Here is a 25,362-nt window from a genome sequence, read left to right on the forward strand (position 1 = left end):
GGGAAAGGTGTGCAAAAAACAAAAACAAAAAACGACTTGTGTCCAGTAATAAATCGCTGCAGGCAGCCGTGCTCTTCAGAGCCGCGGCCCGGCCGACCCTCAGCAGATGCCGGTTGGTCTGGCCTGCCAGTTGTGTCCCGGCTTGTGGGCCAGCACCATCATGAGGGATGGCTGCTGTCCAAAGTGGGGGGGCTTGCTGCCACACACGCACAGCTGTAGACATCGTTAACACTCAATAAGAAAAGAGCAGAGATTTGAGGGTGGGGTAAAGTGATATTGATGGAGGCTTGTCTGCGGTTGTCTGGATCACTGAGCAAATATGAGAATAAATAGGGCCTTTTGCATAGCTTGTGCCTTTCATTAATATTAACCAACAGACTCAATGGTGCCAAAGAGTTGCCATTAACAGCAGTCCAGAGGGGTTGACAACCACCGTCTGTTTGTGGTTTTAGTTGAGATCATTTTTGGCTTTTGTTGACTTCTCCCTCTTTGCTCTTTGAAATATGAAGACATGCAACACCCAAGACAGCCTATGTGTCTCTTCAGCCTAAGCTCAAAGAGAAATGTCTTTTATCTGTGTGTAGAAAATGTCTGTGTGAATATCAGGCGATTTGGCAAGCATGACCTTCTACAAAATTAATCTAGATTTCTTTTTGGGGGGGGATTTTGGATCAACATCTATTGTGCTTTAACTGACCGAATGTCAAAGTGTAATACATAACGGCAACATAGATTAACCCTTCAGAGGATATCAAAGTTAATGCATTCCTCTATGACTGGCCATAGTGGCTTCACATTAAATATCCACTTCGATGAAAACGTTTTCTGTAACATGTTCTTTTAGCATTTTGCTCGTGATGGAGGACATATTTAAAGACATTTAAGCTCAAAATTGCATTTCGAGTACTAATTTATTGAAATTGTTGTGAATTTGGAATGGACAAAAACAAATTCTGTTGGAAAAAGTCTGTAGCTGTGAAGTAGGACCTACAACGGCAAAGCTCCATTCGGATGCACCTGCTTGTAGAAGACTAGATCCATGCACATTTTCGTTTTCCTCATCTGAGTTGGCATCTGGCTCAGAACTGTATGACTGGATAGCTCCAATATTGCTTGCCATTTTTGTCTCACCAGTAGGTCGGGGGTGTGAGGTGCTGTAAGCTAGCGGAGTTTAAACAAATGGGTGATCGGCTTATGTTGTACCAACAGTCCAACCCCTAAATTAAAGGTGATTTTCCAATGAAGTCCTGCCATTCTGCAGAAACTATCTCCTAGAAAACATCCCTTTTTTTGTGGCCAAAATGCTTTATATGTTAAAACTGCTTTTTCCTATAATCTTCAGGTCTGGACTTGGAGGGTCAAGCTCTTAAGCGGATACTGATGTCATGTCCAGGGGCAGAACAACACCTGATAAGGCATATCTTGGAATGGAAAGGACAATCAGAGGAGGGGATCTCATCTCCTCAAGGCAGACGTCTGCTTCTCTATTGTTGCAGCACAATGATCTACACCAGCTGTCAATCTCTGCCTCAACAAAAACTTGCTCTGTTTGTAAGAACTCCCATAAGCTGTTTGAGTCAGTCAAGAAGATTTCCCTTAATCTGTCATGTTTGATGATTGTATTACTGCTGCCACCGGCTTCAGCTTGGTGGCAGTGTCTTTCAGACAGAATAAGACTGAGTTTCCAACCAGCCTACAAAACTTGTTCCATTAGCTTTGGAAACACAAAGATACTTTTGCTCCTGTCTTTGGCTGAGATGCAGAGAGCTCCTGAGAGTTGGCCCACTTTTGCTTAACTATTTTCAAATTCTTTCACGTGTTAGAGCCCTGGTAAGACGTTGATGTATTCGATACCCATTCTGTAAACTTATAAAACCCATTAAGGCGATGCTACAGTGGATAAAACAAAGGTTAGATGTTGTAACTGTGCTTCAAATAAGCACTCTGTCTAAAATTGCCTGCACCACCTTTTAATAGTGGGCAAGTTCAGGGACAGAAAAACTTTGTGATCACTTTAAAGGGAACTTAGGGGCATCTCTTTGATAATACACTTGTTTATGCATTTCTATGGTTAGATTTCATTATTCTCGTTCATTCTTTTTGTTCTCTGTTGATTTTTTCTGGTTATTTAGGTCTTTTTTTGCTTATTTGCCTAATTTTTTTCAACAACAACAGCAAGAAGCATGCACCTCTAACTGGCAACAATGGTGACATTTTGCAAAACTTCATGCTACTTCCCAGAACCTGAAGGTCTGACCCTTTATTTTTTCTGCAGCTATCTTTTGAAACCTTGTTTTGTAACTTTTACTTATTCTGCACTAAAATACAAAACTTGCACATCTTAGTGGAGTACATTTGATTTAGTGCATTTGTGTGAATATTCTTTGTCGTTATGTTTAATTATTTTTTCTGCCATATTCAGCACCAATCAAAAAGCAAAAGAAAAAAAAGTAATATTTGGTGAAGGTCACTTTCATCAACAATGGAAATAAAAATATTCCGATTCTGATTATTTCAAAATTATGAAAACCTTGGTGCAGGGACAAAGAAAGGCTTGACCAGAAATCTCTGGAAATCTTAAAATGAAATACAACAGCCATTAAGATAAAATCATTTTTGTTAAGGGTTGGTTTCAAAGAATTGGTGTCACTCAAACATTTAGCAAGAAACTGCAAAAGATTACAGATGTTTGTGATGTTTCTTGAAGATTTCTAGAAAGTTTAAGGTTTCTAGAATAAATATGCTTGTAAAAAGTGTGTAGCAACTGGACTGCACACATCATTTCCCAGAAGCAAATCATAGAGGACCATTTCATTAAAAGGATAAATCAAAACCATTATGAAGCATAAATAACTGTCACTGACAACATTTGCAATTAATCAATGTTTGATAGCATTCTTCTGGCAAATCGCCACTAACTACATTACTTTATATTAAATGCTGATGTAATATTCTAGGCAATGCCCTTGATATTTGAAGACTGTGGTAAAACCAGCAGCTGCTAAAGACATTACCCGATAGACAAAACAGTGTGTGGCCGCAGATTTATGTTTCTACCTAACTCTTGTATGGTAAGATTATGCTCTGATCAATTTGTCTCTCCAAGCTAAACAACGGCAGCCGTGTCGGCAGGTTTCTGCTGTGCCTGATAGATGGCTGCCTGACATTTTTTTGAGCATCTGCATCTTTTCCTCAACTTTAAAATGGCAAGGCAGGCGGGCGCATGCCGAGCAAGGTGAATGATGATGGCAAATTGAGAGGTGCAGGAACACGCATACTGCCTGTTGTTGCTAACAGACACTTTGGCCTGGGGCTGTCGTCAGAGCTCTACCTTTCTCTTGAGATTTATTATGGTCAGTCTATACTTCCCGCTGCAAAAAACAAAGATTTTTCAACCTTAGGGTCACAGAAACCCCCCACAACTCTTATTTTTCTTTTTTGTTGCTCATGTTCTCATTTGTATTAGTCTCTAACATGTGGAACAAGTGGCTGGTTGTCAAGTAAAACTGATTGCAGCAAGTTGCAGAAAGAACCATGAGATGCCTGAAGAGCAGAAGAGATGCACTACTCTTTCTTCACAGCTCCCTCTGCATGGCTTACACTGGGAAAAAAAAAAGGTTTAGACTATCTTAAACAGGTCAAGCTTCTAGGTTGCCTAAAGGCCCATGTCTTGGAAATGTAGTTAAGCATGGGCATACTGTATCTCCTGCCTGTGTGCCTATCAGTAGGCCAGAGAATTTTGAGCAGTGGGTGGAGAGCGTTCTCCCTCCATCACATTCCCCGAGCATTCTTTTCTGTTGGATTTAAAGGTTATCTGTTGCCATCCTGTCCGGGGCCTCTGGCGTCGGTGGGAGAGCGTGGCCAGCTGACCACAGGTGTGAGCTCTGCAGATAAGGGAAAGGGAGGCGAGGGAAGGTGGCAGAGGGTGGAGGATAGATATGGGGGTCCAACAAGGCCCAAGCCAGACCTGCCTTCATACCACTGTACGTAGGTGAAGGGTTTTTTTAGATTGTGAAAAGAAATAAAACCTACACATTTTATTCTGTAAGGTGAAACTACAGTTTAGCTCTCTTCCTGGTAGCCAGATGTTTTTCAAAAGGTAATAAATTATGTAGACATATACACTGAACAAAAATATAAACACAAAACTTTTATTTTTGCTTTCATTTGTCATGAGATGGTCTCAAAGATCAATAACATTTTCTACAAACACAAAAAAAGAATCTTACAAATGTGTCTGAACCGGTGATTGTGACCACTTCCGCTTTGTTGAGATAAGCCATTGCACTTCACAGTAGTGCCATAACAAGATGCTGATTAGACAACATGCTTATTGCCCAGGTGTGCCTTTGATTTAGACTTAGAATAAAAGCCCACTCTTGAATGGGCTTTTTTGGCATATTGAGGGTGGGGTTTGGGAGATTGGAAATCCGGTCGGTTACTGACCGCCTCGTGCAGTGCAACACATCTCCTTTGGATAGAGTTGATCAGGTTGTCAATTGTGTTATGTTTAATACCACAATTGACGGGCTGGGTGGCTCGGTTGGTAAGGTGAGCGGCTACCACGCAGGAATCTAGGGTTGGATTCCCGGAGGGGAATAAACAATGGTACTAAGTCAATTACCATATCAATGGCGAGCAATGAACATCACCCAGTGAGGGCCCTTGGGCAAGGCCTTTAGCGCTACTGCCTCCCGAGCGCAGTTAGGCTGCAGCTCACCGCTCCCCCAGGGGATGGGTCAAATGCGGAGAAGAATTTCCCCATTGTGGGATCAATAAAGTACCAATTATTTAATGTTGGACCCCTCCTCTTTAATAGCTGTGTGAAGTTGCTAAACATTGGCAGGAACTGGAACACGATGTCGTAAAAACGCTGATCCAGAGCATTCCAAACATACTCAATGGATGACATATCTGGTGATTATACAGGCCATGCAAGAACTGGGACATTTTCGGGTTTCAGATCCTTGCAACATGGGGCTGCGCATTACCATGCTGCAACATGAGATGTTCTTGGATGTCCAGCGTATCATTGGGCCTCAGGATCTCATCACGGTATCTCTGCATTTTCAAAATGCCATCAGTAAAAGGCACCTATTCTCTTTGTCTATAAAATACACATATCCCTGTCATAACTCCACCCCCACCATGGGCTACTTGACAACTTGATTAACTCTTACAGAGATGTGTTGCACTGCATTGCAAGTGGTGGTCGCACAAAATGTTGACCAGTTTTCTGAGTCCCCCCCCCATTAAACAGAACTGTACGTTTCAGAGTCACCTTTTATTGTGATCAGTCTATGCACACCTGCACACTAATCATGCTGTCTAATCGGCATTTAGATTAGGCACACCTGTGAAGTGGGAAAGATCATCTCAGGATAGTTGAGAAGTGCTCACTTTCACCGGTTTAGACACATTTGTGAACGAGATTTGAGAGACTTGTTTGTAGCAAATGTTTCTGATCTTTGAAGTCATCTCATGACAAATGGGAGCAAAACCAAAAGTGTTACCTTTATCGTTTTGTTCACTGTAAAAAGAGAGACAGCTGTTTGCAGAGGCTCCGTGGCAAAGAGGCTTTACACAGGGTGCAGGGACTAAAGCAAGCATCATGTAACATTTGAGAGAAAGGTGAACGTGAACTTGGCCTTAAAATGTTTTTTTAAAGGCTTTTAAAATCAAGGATTAGGATCAGCGATTTCATCTGTTTCCCCTGCTTTACAAAAGTGAAAACTCTGTGAGAGCTGCAGACAACCTAGAGACACACTAGCTCACTTTCACTGTGTGTAGCTTTTCCATTAATAACTAATAGGTGTAGTGTTAGGGGAAAATGGTGAATATGTCTTGGGGGCTTACATTAGCCTGGAATACTGTGTATCATTATCTGCAGGAAGGATAAGAAAGAGCCAGAGAGAGACAGGATGTGCTGTCCTCTCTTTGACTTTCCTACACCATTAACTGCCCTAGGAAGATAATTCAAGTGTTACTAAAAGTGCCCAGAAACTGCATAGATGTATGCACACTGCTGAGCATAATCACATGTGCACCCATTCAACGATGGGGGAGTGTATACATTAAGTGCCAATCATGTACCTGCTACAGATGCAAATACATCCAGACACGCATATACAGGCATAAATAGCAAAAAGAAAATCCATATCACCTTTGGAAGCATGAAATATATGTTAGACATTATGTTCTGCCTCTGTGATATTAATTTCAAGTCAATTTTCAATTATTCACAAGTCAAACTTATCGAAGAGCCACTCTGAAGAAAATCTTGTTTTGGGGTTTTTAACATTTCTTCCTCTCATGATGGAGGACATCAATAATAAAAATAAAGAATAACACTGCAATTCTGAGGCGTTTCATTTTTCAAACCATAATGAATCAGGAACAGAGAAAACGCTGGTGAAAAAGCATGTAGTTGTGATGTAAGGGCAAAAGCTCCCTTCTCTGCTCCATTCCAATGCATTCACTGGACGAATCCCTGTACATCTTGGTTTTCCTCGTCTGAGCTGGCATCTGGCTCAGAACCTTACAGCCGATTAGGTCCGATATTGCTCGCCATTTTTGTTGCACTGATAAGTTGTGGTTGTGAGGGGGTGTAAGCTAGTGGAAGGGCATGTAAACAGAGGAAAATTTCTAATGAACACCTGCTGCTCTGCAGAGACTATGTGCCAGAAAACTACTTTGAAAATAGATTGAGAGATGATCAGAGTGGGACTTTAAACGCACAAAGGTTCAGATCAAGGCAGTAAAAACCCACAGCTACATTAATATCCTTTTTGACAAGCAATTGCGATCATTTGCAAAAAAGTTACAATAGGCAAAAGAAAGCATGGAATGGTCAGAAATACTCATGGGTAACAGAAAGAATGTGTCCCAAAATTACAAGTTTTTTTTTTTCCCAAGACTTAAGCTTTTGTGGCTAAAAACAACTCTAAAGTGATGAGAAACAAGTGCAATTCTTTGCATGAAGTTTTCTTTTTCATTTCTGAGAAAGATGCTGTTTGCTAAATATAGCAGCTCCAGACTTCTGCTGAAGACTTAATGGTTCATTATGAGTTTATTCATCACCTCTGTCTAGACATCTCTCAGATGCTTCCATATAATGTTATTTTACATCCTACTTTGAAAAAAATGGTAACATAAGGTTACCAACTAGGTCACATTCTTGAAAGGAAAGTGATAAAAAGATGTAAACAGCAGAGTTAAATTTAACGCTTTGATTAATTTTAAAGCCCTACTCCAACAACGTGTTTTAGTGTTTTTAACACGTTCCTGTGACATTTCCTGATGATAAGGGGACATATAAAAGCAAAATTAAGTTTAACATTGCATTTGTGAGTATTTCTTTATTGAAATTGTTGTGAATCAGGAGCTGGTGAAAGATACCAAAAATGATTGTATTTGTGACACAGAAGATACAATTGGTCAAGCTTCCTCCTGCTCCATTCTGATGCATCCGCTCGTAGACGACTAGATCCACGTACTTCTTTATTTTCCTCATCATTATTGCTCCTAATCACAAAGACCCATTTTCATATATGGTGCGAAAATGTGACACATGGAATCCAATAAATATAATGATTGTCTAACAGAGATTGATTAATTGCTTGAAATGAAGTGTGTAGAAGTGAATTGAAGTGAAGTGAATATTGGAGATTGGAAAAGTTGTTGGCTTCCTGATTTGAAATAACAGCAAGTTTTATGTCTGGTAGAAGAACCAGTTATAACCCTATTATTTCTCATGCATTATTCTCTCTCTCTCTCAAAAAAAAGAAGAAAACTTAAAACTATTGGCATCTCAAACGTTTTTTAATGCATTGCTGCGTACTGTTTCTGAATTTAGTTTTGCAAGTAATGTTTGTTTGCTTCTCCTTTGACCTCATACAAATGAATATGCTTCAAATCACAAAAATTACAATAAGAGACAATAATCTCAAAGGCATTTGGGAAAAAACAAAAATCACTTCATTGGTAAAAATCCAAAATGGTCAAGGATTTGTCATTTTTTATGAAGTTCTATACTATTACAGTCCCATTTGAAGCATTTTTTGATACATTAAAAAAGGGTTCCCACCTATGTCACTGCTAAAGGTTTTTTTCAGCAGCATTTTTTGTTTACTCCTGATTCATAACCATTTGAATAGAGAAATACTCAGAAACACAAGCTTAATTTTCTTTACATATGTTCACCATCATCAGAAAAATGTCACAAGAACATGTTAAAAACACAGCAGACACATTTTGTATTGAAGTGGATATTTAAAATGTATGTTGGAATTATTTTGTGAGGAAATATAACATACCTACCGTATGTCAGGTGCATTTACATTCAGTGGAGAATACATAAACAGTGGACAGACAGAACGTGAACTAATTTATCCACCTCACTTCCAAAACAAAGTATGATTGAACATTTATTTCCATCACTTATATATGCTCAAAAATTTTAGTTTTCTTTCTTTATTTTTTTTTACTAAAACTGCTTGGATTCTAAAAGCTTTCCTCTTCCTTCTGGTTTAAGCACAGAATTATCTACGAAGAGTTTGTAATGGGACTGTAACTACAGATTTAAATCAACACTTTCGCCCATTAGATTGGGGATTTGTGCAGCTTGGTAGCTATGAAAATTGCAATTTGTGTTGGGGGTTTAAGAGTGCCCATAATTATCACAGTGACTAATGAGGATTCATGCGTTGTTTCTGGGAGATCGGTGGTGCGTTCAAACTGTGTGCTGATTGGGGAAGGCTCGGCTCACTCAACTAGGACCCACAGATTTTTGAAATACAAAGCCTAGCGTAAGTCAAACTGGTATGTATGCACAGAGAGCTGCTCTGCTGTATCTACGGCTAATTTTGGTCTTTGGCTGCACAAACATCATTAATCACGCTGACTAAGATTAGTCACTTGCAAGCTCGCCTACCTGTTTATTATAATTAAATCGATGTACATGTCGTTGCAGGCATGGACCTGAAACAATGGAGATGGTTGCACTCAACACAGAAGAAGTGTTGGAAAAACAGAAAGGTTGTTCAAAAAAAAAAAAAAAGGGGGAAGTAACTGATACGGGTCTGATCAGGCACCAGGTGTGCACAAGCAGAATACAGAACTGACGGCTTCAAGGTTAACACCCACCAGATTTCAAAGAGGCTCCGTGTGGAAATGCCCTCCTCTCTGATGTTTGATGGCACAACCCCCATTCCTTCAATTTCTATTCAAACAGCACAGCAGAGAAAATGTCTCACAAAGGAAAAGAGAAGCCTGAGGCTCTTAGAAAAAGACTAAACAAAAAGGAACCTTTTACTGATCCAAGTTATGAAAAAAGCAAACCAAACATATTTAGGCAAACACTCCCATGTGAGCATTACAGGGAAACAGAGATATAAACGTTAGAATATTTACTCCTCTGCATCTTCCCTTTAATGGTGTGTCTGGGGTCCTTCATGACTGTCAGGAAATAAAACTAAATACAGGACAAGATTTGTTCAAGTCACCAATGTGTGCTCTGTGCCATTAGAGGACCTCTTCAATATACACTTATACACATAAATCAGGATGGAGAACCAGGAGGTGAAAGGCTTGGAGAGCGAGCGGTTTAAGCCGTGGAGGGCTGGGAGGAGGAGCTCGGAAACTGCAGCGAGCTTTGATATCTGAGCAGCGCTTACAGTCACCTCTCAGTCATTTGTCCTCTCTGAGAGGAGCCAAACGGCTGCACCTAATTTTAAGACCTGACATGCATAATTGAAGAAAGTTGGTCATGTTCTGCAAGTGCACCTGAAAATAACATGATAATCAGCCTAATTGATTTTAATATAATATTAAGAAAACTAAAGGCTAAAGAAAAAACTGTTCTCCCTATGAAAACCTGAATGATCATTTCAGTAGAGGACTGCCAGAGATGAACAACAAGCTTAAAGTAAAAAAAAAAAAAGAAAAAGATATACAGAACAAATACATCCCCTAACTGAACAAAATGAGACAAACTGCATCAAATCTTGACCCCGTTGGCTGGCTGACAGTAAAAGCTCCATACACACACAAAGCACTGTTTGTAACTTTAAGTGTAGCGGTTCTTAAAATGGAACAGAGTCTGTTTTTCTTTATGGAGTCAGGGTTTAAAAGCACTTTACTGATGACAAAGTTAAGAGTAAAAACTTCTTAAATTTAAGTTAACATTTTATGGAGTGAAAAAGGTTTCCAATGAAAGAAAAAAATTTCACTGGGAATGGTTGCCCTTCATGTGGAAAATATGTATTTTTATTTAGTGACATGCATGACATGTCCAAGAGGCACAAAAAAAAACTGAAATAAGGCTGACAGAATGAGTATGGAAGGTTGATGAAATTAAAAACAACATTAACACATTGTCCTAAATCTTTATTTACTTTACAATTGTCCCTTAATAGTAAAAGAAAAAAAGAAAAAGAAAAGGCCTTGTCTTCATTCACTGGTTTGTCTCCCACTCCAATCATCTTTTGATCTGTTTTACAAGTGTTCCCAGTGTTCTTTTAATTATGGTTGTGCCAATCTAAAAAAAAAAACTGAGTGAATAAAAATTCTGAAATGCAGTTTTGAGCTCATTTTTCTTTAAATGTCCTCCATGAGAAAAATGCTACAAGAAAGTGATAAAAACACAAAAACATGTTTTTTTTCGAGTGGGTGCCATTAAACAATGTTTTTGAACACTGTTAAAAGTCCATAAAAGTTAAATAGGATGAGAAGAGCAGACAGTTTGATGATTCCATTGTCAACAAAAACCAAAAAAAAATCAAATAGTCTCTGCTAAAGAATTTTATCCGTCAAAGTAAACAGAAAAACCCACTGCAAAATCACTGCAATATATATATATTTTTTTTATTTCACACAATATAAAATGGGAAGCAAGTTCTAAATGAGGGAACATTATTAGGTTTGCAGCTTTCAAATGCAACAAACCCACTCAATAAGCGTAAGGTGGACATCATGAATTTCAAGGAATTTAGAGGAGAATATGCCAACAACATTCAATTAAACACTGTTAAGATTTATGTGTGGATTACAGGCTTTGGGCAAAGTAAGAAGGTCCTCGCTGGGCTTTGAAGTGCACCCAGTCTATAATCTTGTTACAAGAATATGAAAGAAAAAAAAAGGAAATAGAAAATAAATAAAAGAGCAAAGCTCCAATTCTAGAAAAAAATCAAAAAGCCCAGCCCAGGACTGCAGCTCTGAATAGCTTTCAAGAAGCAATCATGTTGATTTTGAGTGGATGGTGAGTCTTTTTTAGTAAGGATGGATGCTCCTGGCTAAAACTAGGCCACAAATGCCTGTGTTTTATCTTGGGGGTTTTGGGACTGGACCCCTCATGCTGGTACATGCTGATGGATTGCTGATTTCAGCTCATTAGTGGGGCTACCTCTGCAAAGTCATCAGCCCAAGTACATGCAGCACTGCTTTGTGGTTTAACAGGGAGCAGAACTGAAGAGTGTGCATTGTGGCAGATAATGGTTCAACGACTGCAGTTTTTACGTTGTCACAAAATGATCGATATAATTGTTGTTGGCAAGAGACTAAAAGAAAAACAAGAATTTAAATGGTAGGTTATAATATGTGTATCTTGTAACTTGTTCCACCATTAAATGAACCAAATTCTTCCAAATTTAGGTTGATATCCTGCATATCAAACTAATTTTTTTAAGTTTGACCTATTTGACTTCAAATGATAAAAGAAAATATTCCCTTCAGAAAAGAAAAGATGGTAAGCATCTGCCATTTACTTATAAACATCACTTATCAAGACATGAGCAATTTGAAGAGAAAAGAAAGTTTTTGTCAAATGAATGTACCGATAGTCAATTTTATTTGATTCAAATAAAAGGGAAAAACCTATTTTGTAATATATTTGCTGTTCTTTTTCCTCATTTACTCAAAATCAATCATAAAGAAATATAAATCCAACAAAGCATCTACTGTATGTCTGAACAAGAACACTGGTATTGAAGTTCCCTGTGAAATAGCTTTACATCTGAAGCAATGCTCTCTGAAGTGTGGAGGAAGTCGAGATATTTTGTGAAAGAAAATCACTGTGCACCTCTATGAAATAAAAATAGATACACAGCAAGATGATCATCAAATCTCCTACCTGTTGTGAAGCATGACTCCTCACAGTCACTGAGTCCCCCAGGAAATTTTATACCAGGAAATCTCTAACAGGATGAGAGGGGGAAAGCAATAGATCAAAAAGTTTGAAGAGCGTTGGGCTAAAACATCACTGAAAGAAATGTACTGAAATGATTGACTTTAAAAGCAAAGCTTGTTTTGGGAGCAACTGAATGAGGACCTAAATGTAAACTTTTTGGCCTACAAGCCATCTATCCATCCATCTTCCTCCGCTTATCCGGGACCGGGTCGCGGGGGCAGCAGACTGAGCATAGATGCCCAGACTTCCCTCACCCCAGCCACTTCCTCCAGCTCCTCTGGGGGGACCCCGAGGCGTTCCCAGGCCAGCCGAGAGACGTAGTCTCTCCAGCGTGTCCTGGGTCTTCCCCGGGGCCTCCGCCCAGTGGGACATGCCCGGAACACCTCTCCAGGGAGGCGTCCAGGGGGCATCCGGACTAGATGCCCGAGCCACCTCAGCTGGCTCCTTTCGATGTGGAGGAGAAGCGGTTCTACTCCGAGCTCCCCGCGGGTGACCGAGCTTCTCACCCTATCTCTAAGGGAGCGCCCAGCCACCCTACGGAGGAAGCTCATTTCAGCCGCTTGTATTCGGGACCTCGTTCTTTCGGTCATGACCCATAGCTCATTTGACATTGTGAATACTTTAGTGTTTATGTTTCAAACATCTAAAATAATATAAAGAGTGGCCCTGAAGTGCAAATTACATCAGTAAATAAAAAAAATACAAAACACTAACAGTAATTAAAAATGGCAAACAAATACTTAAAACAACTTTACATTTTAGAAATCAAAACAAAATTTCAGAAACCAAAATGTAAACAGATATGTCGGATTAAGGTTAAAAATAAGAATCTGGAAAAGGCTGGCAAAATGGTGCATCCTTGATTGGTTGATGAAAATTGAGCTTTGAAGAAGAGGGAAAGTATGTTTCGCCTGAACTGTAGTAAAGAGTTGATTGATCAGTCACCAAATATTTGCAGTGGCTATGGCCGGACAACCCAGTCTAATCTTAAAATGTGTAGTATTTTCTACACATTTGAGGATGAGACTGGGTTGGGCCAGAAGCTTAAAAAATATCCGTCTGTTAGAAGATATTGCCATGATGAATAACATAAAAAGTGGAAACAATTCCTACCTTTTCCGGTTTCTTCTTCTTTTAATCATTTAGATTTCTTTAATTTACTATTGTTTTCTGAAACATTGTATTCCGTTTTTTCCCCAGGACTTGTGTTTTGTTTTTTGGAATAGAAGTTGATTTCTGGAATTATTCTTGTATTTCTCTTGATGAGCTTCAAGAGGTAGTCACCTGAAAGGTTTTTCACTTCACAGGTGTGTCCTGTCAGGTTTAATAAGTGTGATTTATTGCTTTATAAATGGGGTTGGGACCATCAGTTGTGTTGTGCAGAAGTCAGGTGGATGCACATCTGATAGCCCGACTGAATAGACTGTTAGAATTTGTGTTATGGCAAGAAAAAAGCAGTTAAGTACAGAAAAACGAGTGGCCATCATTACTACATTACAATCATTACTACATTACTAGAAATGAAAGTCAGTCAGTCTGAAAAATTAGGAAAACTTTGAAAGTGTCCCCAAGTGCAGTCACAAAAACCATCAAGCACTACAAAGAAACTGGCTCACATGCGGACCGCCCCAGAATAGGAAGACCAAGAGTCACCTCTGCTGTGGAGGATAAGTTCATCCGAGTCACCAGCCTCAGAAATGGCAGGTTAACAGCAGCTCAGATTAGAGAGCAGGTCAATGGCACACAGAGTTCTAACAGCAGACACATCTCTACAACAACTGCTCAAAGGAGACTGTGTGAATCAGGCCTTTATGGTAGAATATCTGCTAGGAAACCACCGCTAAAGAAAGGCAACAAGCAGAAGAGACTTGTTTGGGCTAAAGAACACAAGGAATGGACATTAGACCAGTGGAAATCTGTGCTTTGCTTTTATGAGTCTAAATTGGAGATTTTTGGTTCCAACCACCGTGTCTTTGTACGACACAGAAAAGGTGAATGGATGGACTCTACATGCCTGGTTCCCAACATGAAGCATGGAGGAGGTGTGATGGTGTGGGGGTGCTTTGCTGGTGACACTGTTGGGGATTTATTCAAAATTGAAGGCATACTGAACCAGCATGGCTACCACAGCATCTTGCAGCGGCATCCCATTCCATCCAGTTTGCTTTTAGTTGGACCATCATTTATCTTTCAACAGGACAATGACCCCAAACACACCTCCAGGCTGTGTAAGGGCTATTTGACCAAGAAGGAGAGTGATGGGGTGCTGCGCCAGATGACCTGGCGCCCACAGTAACTGGACCTGAACCCAATCAAGATGATTTGGGGTGAGCTGGACTGCAGAGTGAAGGCATAAGGGCCAACAAATGCTAGGCATCTCTGGGACTGCTGGAAGACCATTTCAGGTGACTACCTCTAGAACAGAGGTGGGCACTGAAGGCCGCAGTCCTGCATGTTTTCCAGCATACCCTGCTCTGGCATGTTCTGATTGGCTGGACACACCTGAACCAGGTAATCAGCCATGAGTAGGGCAAGATTATTGGCTGGACACACCTGAACCAGGTAATCAGCCATGAGTAGGGCAAGAGTATCTGGAAATCATGCAGACACACCGGCCCTCGAGGCCTGGAATTGCCCACCCCTGCTCTAGAAGCTCATCAAGAGTATGCCAAGAGTGTGCAAAGCAGTAATCGTATCAAAAGATGACTACTATGAAGAACCTAGAATATGACATCTTTTCAGTTGTTTCACACTTTTTTGTTATGTATATAATTTCACATGAGTTAATTCATAGTTTTGATGCCTTCAGTGTGAATCTACAATTTTCGTAGTCATGAAAATAAAAATAACTCTTTGAATGAGAAGGTTTGTCCAAACTTTTGTCTGTACTATATATATATATATATATATATATATATATATATATATATATATATATATATATATATATATATATATATATATATATATATATATATATATATATAAACTTTAAACTTGACACCGTCCATCCATCCATTGTTGAATAAACCCAAAAGAGGTTAAAAATAAATGAATAGTATCTTTTTTTAACATCAAAACATATTAACCACCAGTGGAAAAGCACATTTAGCATCAAAAGAGCTGCTTACATACTGCAAACATATTTTATCTCCATCTTTATCGTAACAATAATGATACAAATTTGTTTTTCAAACTAAGGCTAAAAGGATAAAAACTTTCAGATTTGAGGTTCTGACTGGAAATCCGCCACTTCCTTAACTCTGTTAGATAAAAGGTTATAAGAGAAACTGAATTAGGGCAAAAGCAGCATCTCTTGCTCTGTAATAGAACACAGTGGCGGGTGGCTTGCTGCACGCTGTGCTGGTTGCCTGTAGCACCATGGCAACAGGGAAAGAAAAAGAGTTGATGTTGGGTGGCAGTTCAAGGACTTCATTTGTTCCAGCGGCATTTTAATTACTTTGAGCACCGGTATTTAGTGAAAGAAAGACATTTTGAAGCTTTAGCAGCAACTTGGAGGAAACTTTAAAGGTTTGTTGACTTCCTTGCCTCTCATGTTCATGACATTAGTGCAACCACTGGAAATGCGGAGAGAAGCTGGCTGATAATGAGAGACAGAGGCAAAAACATGGAGAGGGAAAAGAGGTTAGGAGAGAAAGTTGGGGCAGGATTCAGACAAAGAAAAGGAGTGAAGTTGAGGCGAGCACAGATAAAATCTGTAATCTTGCTGTATAGAAACCTGTTTAAAAAAAGTACTAAAATGAATACTAAATGAATACTGGCCACTTATTAGAAACACCTGTCCAACTGTTCGTTAACACAAATTTCTAATCTGCCAATCACATGGTAGCAACTCAATGCATTTAGGCATCTTGACATGGTCGTACAATATGCTGCAGCTCAAATTGAGCATCAGAATGGGGAAGAAAGGTAATTGAAGAGATTTTAAACGTGTCATGGCTGTTGGTTCCAGACGGGCTGATCTGAGTCTTTCAGAAACAGCTGAACTATTGGGATTTTCACCCGCAACCATCTCTAGGGTTTAAAGAGAACGGTCCGAAAAAGAGAAAATATCCAGTGAGCGGCAGTTCTGTGGGTGGAAGTGCCTTGTTGATGCCAAAGGTCAAAGGAGAATGGCCAGACTGGTTCCAGCCGATAGAAAGACAACAGTGACTCAAATAACCACTGGTTACAACCAAAGTATGCAAAAGAATGTCTGAATGCATAAAACGTCCAACTTATAGGCAGATGGGCTACAGCAGTAGAAGACCACACCTGACGCCACTCCTGCCAGGTAAGAGCAGGAAACTCAGGCCAGAATTCACACAGACTCACCAAAATTGGACACTAAAAGATTGGAAAATCATTGCCTGGTCTGATGAGTCTCCATTTCTACTGCGACATCTGGATGGTAGCATCAGAATTTTGTGTTAACAAGATAAAAAGAATGGTTCCATCATGCCTTGTATCAACACTTCAGGCTGCTGGTGGTGGTGTAATAATGTGGGGGATGTTTTTCCTTGGCACAGTTTGGGCCTCCATTGTTGCCAACCATGTTCATCTCTTTATGCCCACAGTGAACCCATCTTCAGATGGCTACTTCCAGCAGGATAAGCCGCTATGTCACTGAACTGTAATCATCTCAGACTGGTTTCTTAAATGTAACAATGAGTTCCCGTTCCTCAAATAGCCTCCACAGTCACCAGATCTCAACTCAATAGATCACGTTTGGGATGTAAAGGAACGGGAGATTGACGTAATATCTGTGCAGCCAACAAATCTGCAGCAACTGTGTGATGCTATCTTGTCAATATGGACCAAACTCTCTGAGGAATGTTTCCAGTACCTTGTTGAATCTATACCACTAAGACTTAAGGCAGTTCTGAAGACAAAAGTGGGTCCAACCTGGTACTAGCGCAGTGGACCAAGTAAATTGGCCAGGGAGTGTATCTCTTAGTGACATGTATGGCTTTAACGTGTGATCCTTGTTTATTCTAACTGAACAAACAAAGATGCTTCTTTTTGTCCATGTCTAAAATGATCAGGACTCATTAAGAGCTCTCCAAATTCAGAGCATATCACTAACGGAAACCTTCTAAACCCCCAGTCCTACAAGTAAACAGCTTTTGGTCTCTATTTGTTCTCCATTGAAAACAAACTGGCAGTCACTTGAAGCACTCACAAGGTTATTCATATCAAACAAATCCACTGAGATTTCTTCTTTTTTTTCTCTGCCCACTCAAAAACACACAAAAAAAGAAAAAATACCTTTTTTCCCTCAAATAAAAAAGTAAGATTTATACCATCAGTGTTTACAGTTTTTGGCACAGCACTGCTCTATATTTTTTTAAATAAAATCACATATTTTCCATCTGTGAACATTCTGTAAAAAGCATTGCTGCCAACTATAGTCTGTAAATCTGATAATAAAATAATCCTGAAGCTTCCAGGTAATTCTGGAAAAAAAGAAAACTAAACTAAAAAATGTCCATTCAAAGGTGAAACTTTCCAATCTGTCCTTGTGACAGTGAAGGATGATCATACATTGTCATATATGTGCATTTCATGTGCAAAGACAGGGATGACAAGGTGTAACAATAATTTAATCTATTGCCACTATGAACTTTGCCATTAATGGAGGACTGACATGCAGTTTGAAAGAGAAATGACAGCAAATTGAAGGGAATATCTAATTACCCTTGTCTGTAACATTGTTCCCTTTAGGAACAGAAGGTTACACATTTCTATCCCAAGGGATCGGCTCCTGGAAGAAAGCACCCTGTGACTGCTCCTTTGTTGTCTGTGATGGATTGTTTCCTACGTCCTTTTGGGCCACGTTGTTGACGGATAGCAGCTATTGCAGTGGTAAAGTCACTGCTGCCTTCTCTATTCCCTCCATTTCTTTCAGTCAAGTTAATGATGCCATTGCAGAAAATCTTTGTGTTACACCACATATGTAAAACATATGTGAAGTGTCATGAGCACCTGTGAAAATAAATTAAACCGAGTGTTTGAACCATAAAACAAAGTAGAAGACAATTGGGCATATTTCTTAACAGGTTTATGAATTTTCTATACCATTTTTGTAAATAATCGTTGGGAACCAAGATAATACATTGAAACAGTGACCTTGAATTGGAGGAATCTTAAGTGAAACAAGAAACAAAAAAACATTAAAGTATGAAAAGATTGGTTAAAATAAGGAGAAGATAATAAAATGGGTAGTAACTGGAACATTGATACAGGTACTGTCCTTGGCTGTTTTTTGTTGCTTTACCGCTTTATTATGTGAACAAAACATGTGGCTTTCAACATCTCATCTCATTTTCCTCTTTCCCTGTTTTCTCTGCTTGCACTGATCCCTCCCAATCTGTCTTTCTGAAGACCCTGTGTCATCACTGTCAAAAAATAAAAAAAAAATCATATTCCACCCCTGCTACAAAAGCTTCAAGATCACACATACTGGTACACACTCAAACTTACCGCCCACTCGTGTGTTGAAGGAGTGACTTTCTCCTCTGACGCACAGCAGCAGGCTTTTCCCATAGGATCTCTGAATCAGACAGATGAGCAAAGTGATCTTGGAAGAACGGGAGTCTTTGATTTTCCTGTCACACACTTTTAGCCCCCTGGCCCTCATAAAACACTGTTTATCTCCATCTTTGTCTCACTGTGACACTAACTGCTCGGTGTGTCTCTCTTCAGAAACACAGAAGATAAAACCACAGCAGAAATCTAAACTTTTTGTGGCCGTGTTGACTCTGATCGTCACACATCAGAGTGACCTCTGCCTCGCTTAACACTTTTTTTTACAAAGGCTGATGATATATGACTGAACTATCTCAATAGCATAAATGCATGCTTTGAAGAGAAGCTAAAATTGAAAGCCTAAAGCATCAGAGGCGGCTGATTAAAGCCTCCACATCTCACACCTCAAGATGCAGGAAGCTGAGGGAGCTCTGATTATCATCAATGACCCTCCATGCATTCAGCTGATCCTGTCCAAGAGCCTCTTAAATCCAAATGGATTTGGCTTCCAAAACAGGTGTCAAGTAAATAATAGGTCATTTTATCTACTGATGAGCGACAGGATAATCCAATAAACATTAAATCCAAAAGGTGAATGATTAAAATGCCCTGTTAGTAGATACGTCTGCTTAGTAACTGATAGAATCACAAAAGGAGGTCATTTAGTGGGAAAAGTGTGCCAGCAATAACTCATATCACTAATTTTGAATTCCAGACGTTTGCAGCCGTGCACTCTGTCCTCACAATCAGTGATGAAAAGAATTATGTTGGTTTATTCTTACTTTTGAAATTCGCTTAATTTCAATACATCAATAGATGAATTCATATATACCATGTGCAGTATTAGTTTATTTTTAAAAATCACTAGACCCAGCAGAATTACAAACCAATGTGCAACTTTAATTGACGTTATATTCACTAATGATGTTGAAAATAAAACAGTTAATGAATTATTAATTAATGATATAAGTGACCATTTTCCAGTGTTTACAGTATACGATGATAATTACAGAAATTATGAGTGTAACAAGTCAACACAGTACAGAAGGGTTAAAAGTAAGGAATCCATAAATGCTTTCAAATATGATTTATTAGCCCAAAATTGGGATGAAATTTACAACAAACGTTCCATTAATGAGGCTTATGAATGCTTCTTAAAAAATATTTTAATCGTTATTTAATAAAAATTGTTACAAAATGCCAGTAAAAAAAAAATGTATGTACAAAGAGTTTTTAAAAACAAAGAACTAAAAAAAACAGAAAATAGATATAAAAAATACAGAAATAAATTAACCAATATTATGAGAAGATGCAAAAAAAGAATATTATGATAAGTAACTTGACGAAAACAAAAATAACATTAAAAACATCTGGAGCATTCTAAACACAATTATTAGAGGGGGTGCCAAAGAAAATAGTTAACCTAAATACTTTAGTTTTATAATGAAAAGGAAAGTTACAAGATGGAAGATGTGGCTGAAAGCTTTAATCAGTATTTTGTAAATGTTGGACCCGAATTAGCAAAAACACTCTCTGATTCAGGACCATCCGGAAACCAGTACCAAGAATTAATCAGTTGGAATCCCAGTTCAATGTTTCTCAGTTGTGTCACAGAAAAGGACATATTAGATTTAGTAAAAAAGATGAGTAACAAACATTTAACTGATGTCAATGACATTGATATGGCTTTATTGAAAAAAGTGATTGATGGTATTTTGAAACCACTCGTGTTCATCTGTAACTTGTCTTTTCAATCAGGTTCCTTTCCAAACAGCATGAAAATAGCCAAAGTCATACCGCTATATAAAACTGGGAACAAGCACCACTTCACAAACTACACACCCATATTCCTATTACCATAGTTATCCAAAATATTGAAGAAACTTTTTGAATGTAGATTGGATGCATTTATCAAAAAGCACAAACTTCTTAGTGACAGTCAATACGGATTCAGAGCAAACAGATCAACATTCTTGGCAATCATAGACTTTATAGAGCAAATCACAAATGCAATTGATCAGAAAAAAAGTGTTTTGCTGAAATTGTTATAAATCTAAAGAAAGTTATTTACACTATTAATCATGACATACTGCTGAATAAATTAGAACGATAAGGTATTAGAGGGATAGTGTTAGACTGGATCAGAAGCTATTATGAATATGAGAAAGCAGTTTGTGAACCTGGGAGATGTTTGTTCAGCATGTTTGGACATTGCTTGTGGTGTTCCACAGGAGTCAGTGTTGGGCCCCAAGTTATTTATTTTGTATATTAATGATATATGTAACGTATCTGAAATATTTAAATTCGTTTTATTTGCAGATGATACAAATATTTTCTGTGATGGTGATGACTTAAACAAACTGTTGGAAGATGTAACCAAAGAGATGAATAAGTTGAAAAAATGGTTTAATATTAATAAATTATCATTGAATTTGAGCAAAACAAAAAATGTGTTGTTTGTTAACTGTAAAAGAAATATGCACATTGATGTAACGATTGATGGGGTAGAACTTGAAAGAATATTTGAATGTAAATTCCTTGTAATTGATGATAAATGAAGTTGGAAGCCACATATCAAATACATACAATCAAAATGTTCTAAAAGCACATCAGTGCTAAATAAAGCAAAATTTGTCCGAAATCATAAATCACTTTATATTCTATGCTGTTCCCTGGTTCTACCATATTTAAACTACTGTGTGGAGGTATAGGGAAACAATTATTAAACATCATTACATTCACTGTTAATACTTCAAAAGAGGGCGATACGAATCATACATAATGTGGGTTATCTGGATCATACACATGCATTATTCCTACAATCAAGATTTTTGAAACTTACAGATCTGGTGGAGCTGCGTACAGCACTAATCATGTTCAAAGCCACATATAGCATGCTACCGACAAATATACAAAAATTATTAAGTGTTCATATTTTTCATGTTTTTTCTTTTTTTTTCTTGATTGTGAACTTTTTTTTCTATTTTTTCTTTTTTTTATATAATGTGTGTTTTTTTTAATATATTTGAAATAAACTTGTTTCCATTCCATCCATTTCATTCCAAGCGTGAAATTATGACTGAACCCAGCAGTCTTTGCAGATGCTCTACTAATTCCAACCAAGCTTTTCTTAAACTCTGTAACTCAGAAATGTCATAACGTTTGCAGCCTTAAATATTTCCTGAAATTCATATACATTTACTGCAGATTTTAGAATGTACCACACAAGATCAAGCAATTTTGGCTGTAATGCATCAGAAGAAGATTCTGATTTGATTAAAACAGTCATTTGGTCCAGAACATTGACTGTGTATGACAGGGGTGTCCAACTCCTCGAGGACCATCTTGCTGGTTTTCCATAAACCCTGTCTCATCTGCGCTGAATTACCTGGATATGGTGTGTTTAGCCAGTAAGGAGCTTCAATGGTTGGTTGGAAAACATGTAGGAAAACAGAATTAGTAAAAACATGTTAAACAAAAAGTTATTGGAGCATTTTAATGTACCAGTAATAGCTTTTTATTTCTAAATAGAAGCCTACTGGATTTTAGCTTTTTGAGACCAGCAGGTACTTTCTATATGGAACGTGAAGGGTGAGGGTGACTGTTCTGCGTTAACAGAAATGTGGCAGCTTTTGTTGGGCTGCTGATGACAACATCTAAAGAAGCTCACGTGATGAATGTGCAGCTCCCACACACAACCCAAACCTTTGCTCCATTCAGAACTTGGATATCAGAAAGAAGTTCATCCGTTTCCACAGATTTAATTTTCTTTTTTTAAAATCGTATTTTCCCAGCACAGAAGCAGCATCTGCTGATAAAAGAAATGGGCCTAAACATTAATATTCAAGTTCACACAACCATACTCACTTTATTGCACACAGCCAAACATGTTCGAACATATCTGCACACTTGCATTGAAGGGGCTCATCAAGTTTGAAGACGAATGAGAAGCCCAAATACTTTTGCAGATAAAGACTCCCTACAAGGAAAGGAAAGGTTATGATATGACGTAATCTTGTTCATGTAGTAGAAAATCAGGTTTTCATGCTTAAAAATAAAAGACCCAAGAAACAGGAAAAACAGACGAGCTTGTTGAAAAGAGTTGAGTATAGGGAGGCAGACGGGCGGATAAGTGAAGGAATTGAAAGAGAAGCTCATTAAACCAGTATAGTTGAGGGAATAGCCAATACAAGCAAAAATGATGATCACTAGAAAGCAAGAATGAGAAAAATAGATGAGTGGACGCAAGGGAAGACGAGTAGATAAGCGAGGGAGGATGAGAATAGGGATGGAGGGGAATTGGGGGATGTTTTGAAATGTGGAGAGACACTTAAAGCACACTTATAGAAATCCATTTTTTACGCATAAACCTTTCTTGATAGAAGAATGCTACAGAGAGTAAAGTATGAAATTGTATTCCCATGCTCATTGGGATGGGCCAACTGAAAAATGGTTTTTATATTCTCTAATTTTTGCAAAAGGTTTTTCAATGGCAAAACACTTCTCAAAGGGCAGATCCAGTGCCACAGAGTGTCAGTGATTTATTATCCATTAGGTACAAAGTGACTTTGAGGAGCAAGATCCTTAAAAAAAAAAAAAAAGGCACACGATAAAATTTTAATTTCTGACTAGCCATTGTCATTACCAGCTATGTATTGATGTTAATCTTTGAATTAATGAGGAAAGAAATACAGTGAAAGAAATGTATATATTTTTAAAAATAGACTATGACTTTACTTGTTCATTCTTACACGTTCCATCTTCCATTTTAAAACACTTTAAACCTTCAGAAACTTTTTGTTCAAAATGTCTTAGGGAGGTACAAAAACATTTCAAGGTAAAAAAGTTGAATTTTAGCAGCATACTTACATATTCTTGGAAATTATTACTAAATCAAATTGCAAAAAATGATTTCAGTTTTTATAGAGAACAAAGCAACGTTCTGTCGACCTGATTCCACACAAACAGCATTTAAAACTGCATATTCATTTACCGTAATAAGTCAACTTGCTTTTCTTTCCCATTTGCCCATTAACTCTTGCTGCACTCCACTCATGGGTTAGTGTCTCTAAGGCTTACATTAACAGTGTGAGAGTTTGGAGATAATTTGGTACATTTTTGGTCTTGTATACAAAAAAAACGTTTCTTATCTTAAAGCAGGCATGTCCAAAGTGCGGCCATGGGCCAAATGCAGCCCACATTCACATATCCTGCAGGCTCCTGTAAGAAAAATCAATATGTGGCCCCCAAGGACTTTTTAAAAACTTTGTGTATGATTTGCGTTAAAAGCCCCAGTATACGACAAAGACAAGTGGTTTTTTGACCTTTAGAGCCTTAAGGGCCAAACGAGAATAACAGATTTGTTTGTTTCTCTGGTCAAAGCGTTAATGGCTTGTACTTCTGAATAAAATAACAGCTGTATTCTCTGGTTCACATAATTTAAATTTGGAAGTTTACAGTGAGATTTTAATCGTGAATAATATGTAATGTCATATGAACCCAGATTTAATGTTGACAAAAGTTTTCTTTTACCCCCCCCCCCAGACATTTTTTTGTTTTTGTTATTATTTTCAAATAATACAGTTCAAATCAGAAATGGACTGTTTTTGCTAAAAACTTATTTAGATGTAGTTTCTGTTTTATGTGAAGAAATGAAGAGTATCCCATTGCAAAAACATTTGCATTAAATAGATCATTTTGCATTTAATGTTAGAGTTTAAAGAATGATTTGCCCTCACGTTTCCACCTCACCAATTCTGGCCCTCTTTGCAAAAAGTTTGGCCAATCCTGTCTTAAAGAAATGAAGTCCAAAGAGAGATTGTTATTTCTGAATAGTCACCAACCTTTCAATACAGCCTTTGATTTAGGGAATTGTATTTCCAATCCCCAGTTGCAAAGTGATGTAGATTAATAAAAATCATCCTCTTGTTTGCCTCATGCAACCAAAATGAATGTTTCTTAGAGGTTTTTAAAACGAAAGCATGTGAAGAATAAAATGTGGCCAAAAAAAGAAAGAAAAGGAAAATCAGAGCTTCTTTCACAGCAAAGACGTTACCTTTTAGCTGTTTCATCTTTAAAATCACAACAAGCGTAAAAAAGGGACATTTTCCCTTTACTTGCTTATGGAACGAGAACAAATGTACCAAAAAAGATTTTCTATAATTTTTCAAGAACTATATAAATCTAAATAAAACTTCAACCTATTCAACATTGTTTGGTAAGAGTTCAAATTGGGGCTGGACTCATTTTCACATAAAAAAATTAATCATAAAAAGACTGAATAGTGAAAGCTGGCGACAAATATAAGCCAAGGTTATAGCGGTTTAAAAGTTTTCAATCTACATGTATCGTCCGTAATACTGAACTGATTGATTAATAAACTGCTTCTGTTAAAAGCCTCTGTGGTTGTAAAGAAACATTTTACAGTGTACCAATCAAATCATGCTTTATTCTACTTTAGTTTGTTATGTCTGGTCTTATGGCCATGACACTGAAACACACATTGCCTTTAATACGTGTGTTGACTATATAGACTATACAGCAAATATGTACGTGTGGCCTCAAAATATAAAAAGCTTTTGAATGACAGATAAGATTAGAAAAGTTAATTAGTAAAATCAAACATCCAAAATGAAAATGTTTATGTGCAG

General features: G+C 38.0%; 1 long non-coding RNA gene across 3 annotated transcripts in view; it reads right to left on the bottom strand.

The window, feature by feature from the left end:
- Positions 1-12,122: 12,122 nt before the first annotated feature.
- The window catches only part of LOC110017635, a 91,804-nt gene continuing 78,564 nt past the window's right edge, over positions 12,123-25,362 (bottom strand). The window contains exons 3-4 of one of the 3 annotated variants that reach the window (XR_002872816.1): positions 18,668-18,737; positions 12,129-12,191 (exon numbers count right to left, since the gene is read on the bottom strand). This is a non-coding gene — a long non-coding RNA (uncharacterized LOC110017635). Of the gene's footprint in view, positions 12,192-17,788; positions 18,583-18,667; positions 18,738-25,362 lie in introns of those variants that run through there. The other 2 variants (XR_002293097.2, XR_002872817.1) reach the window with 2 other exon arrangements.

The sequence above is a fragment of the Oryzias latipes genome, chromosome 23, assembly GCF_002234675.1.
Source record: "Oryzias latipes chromosome 23, ASM223467v1".
NCBI lineage: Eukaryota > Metazoa > Chordata > Actinopteri > Beloniformes > Adrianichthyidae > Oryzias > Oryzias latipes.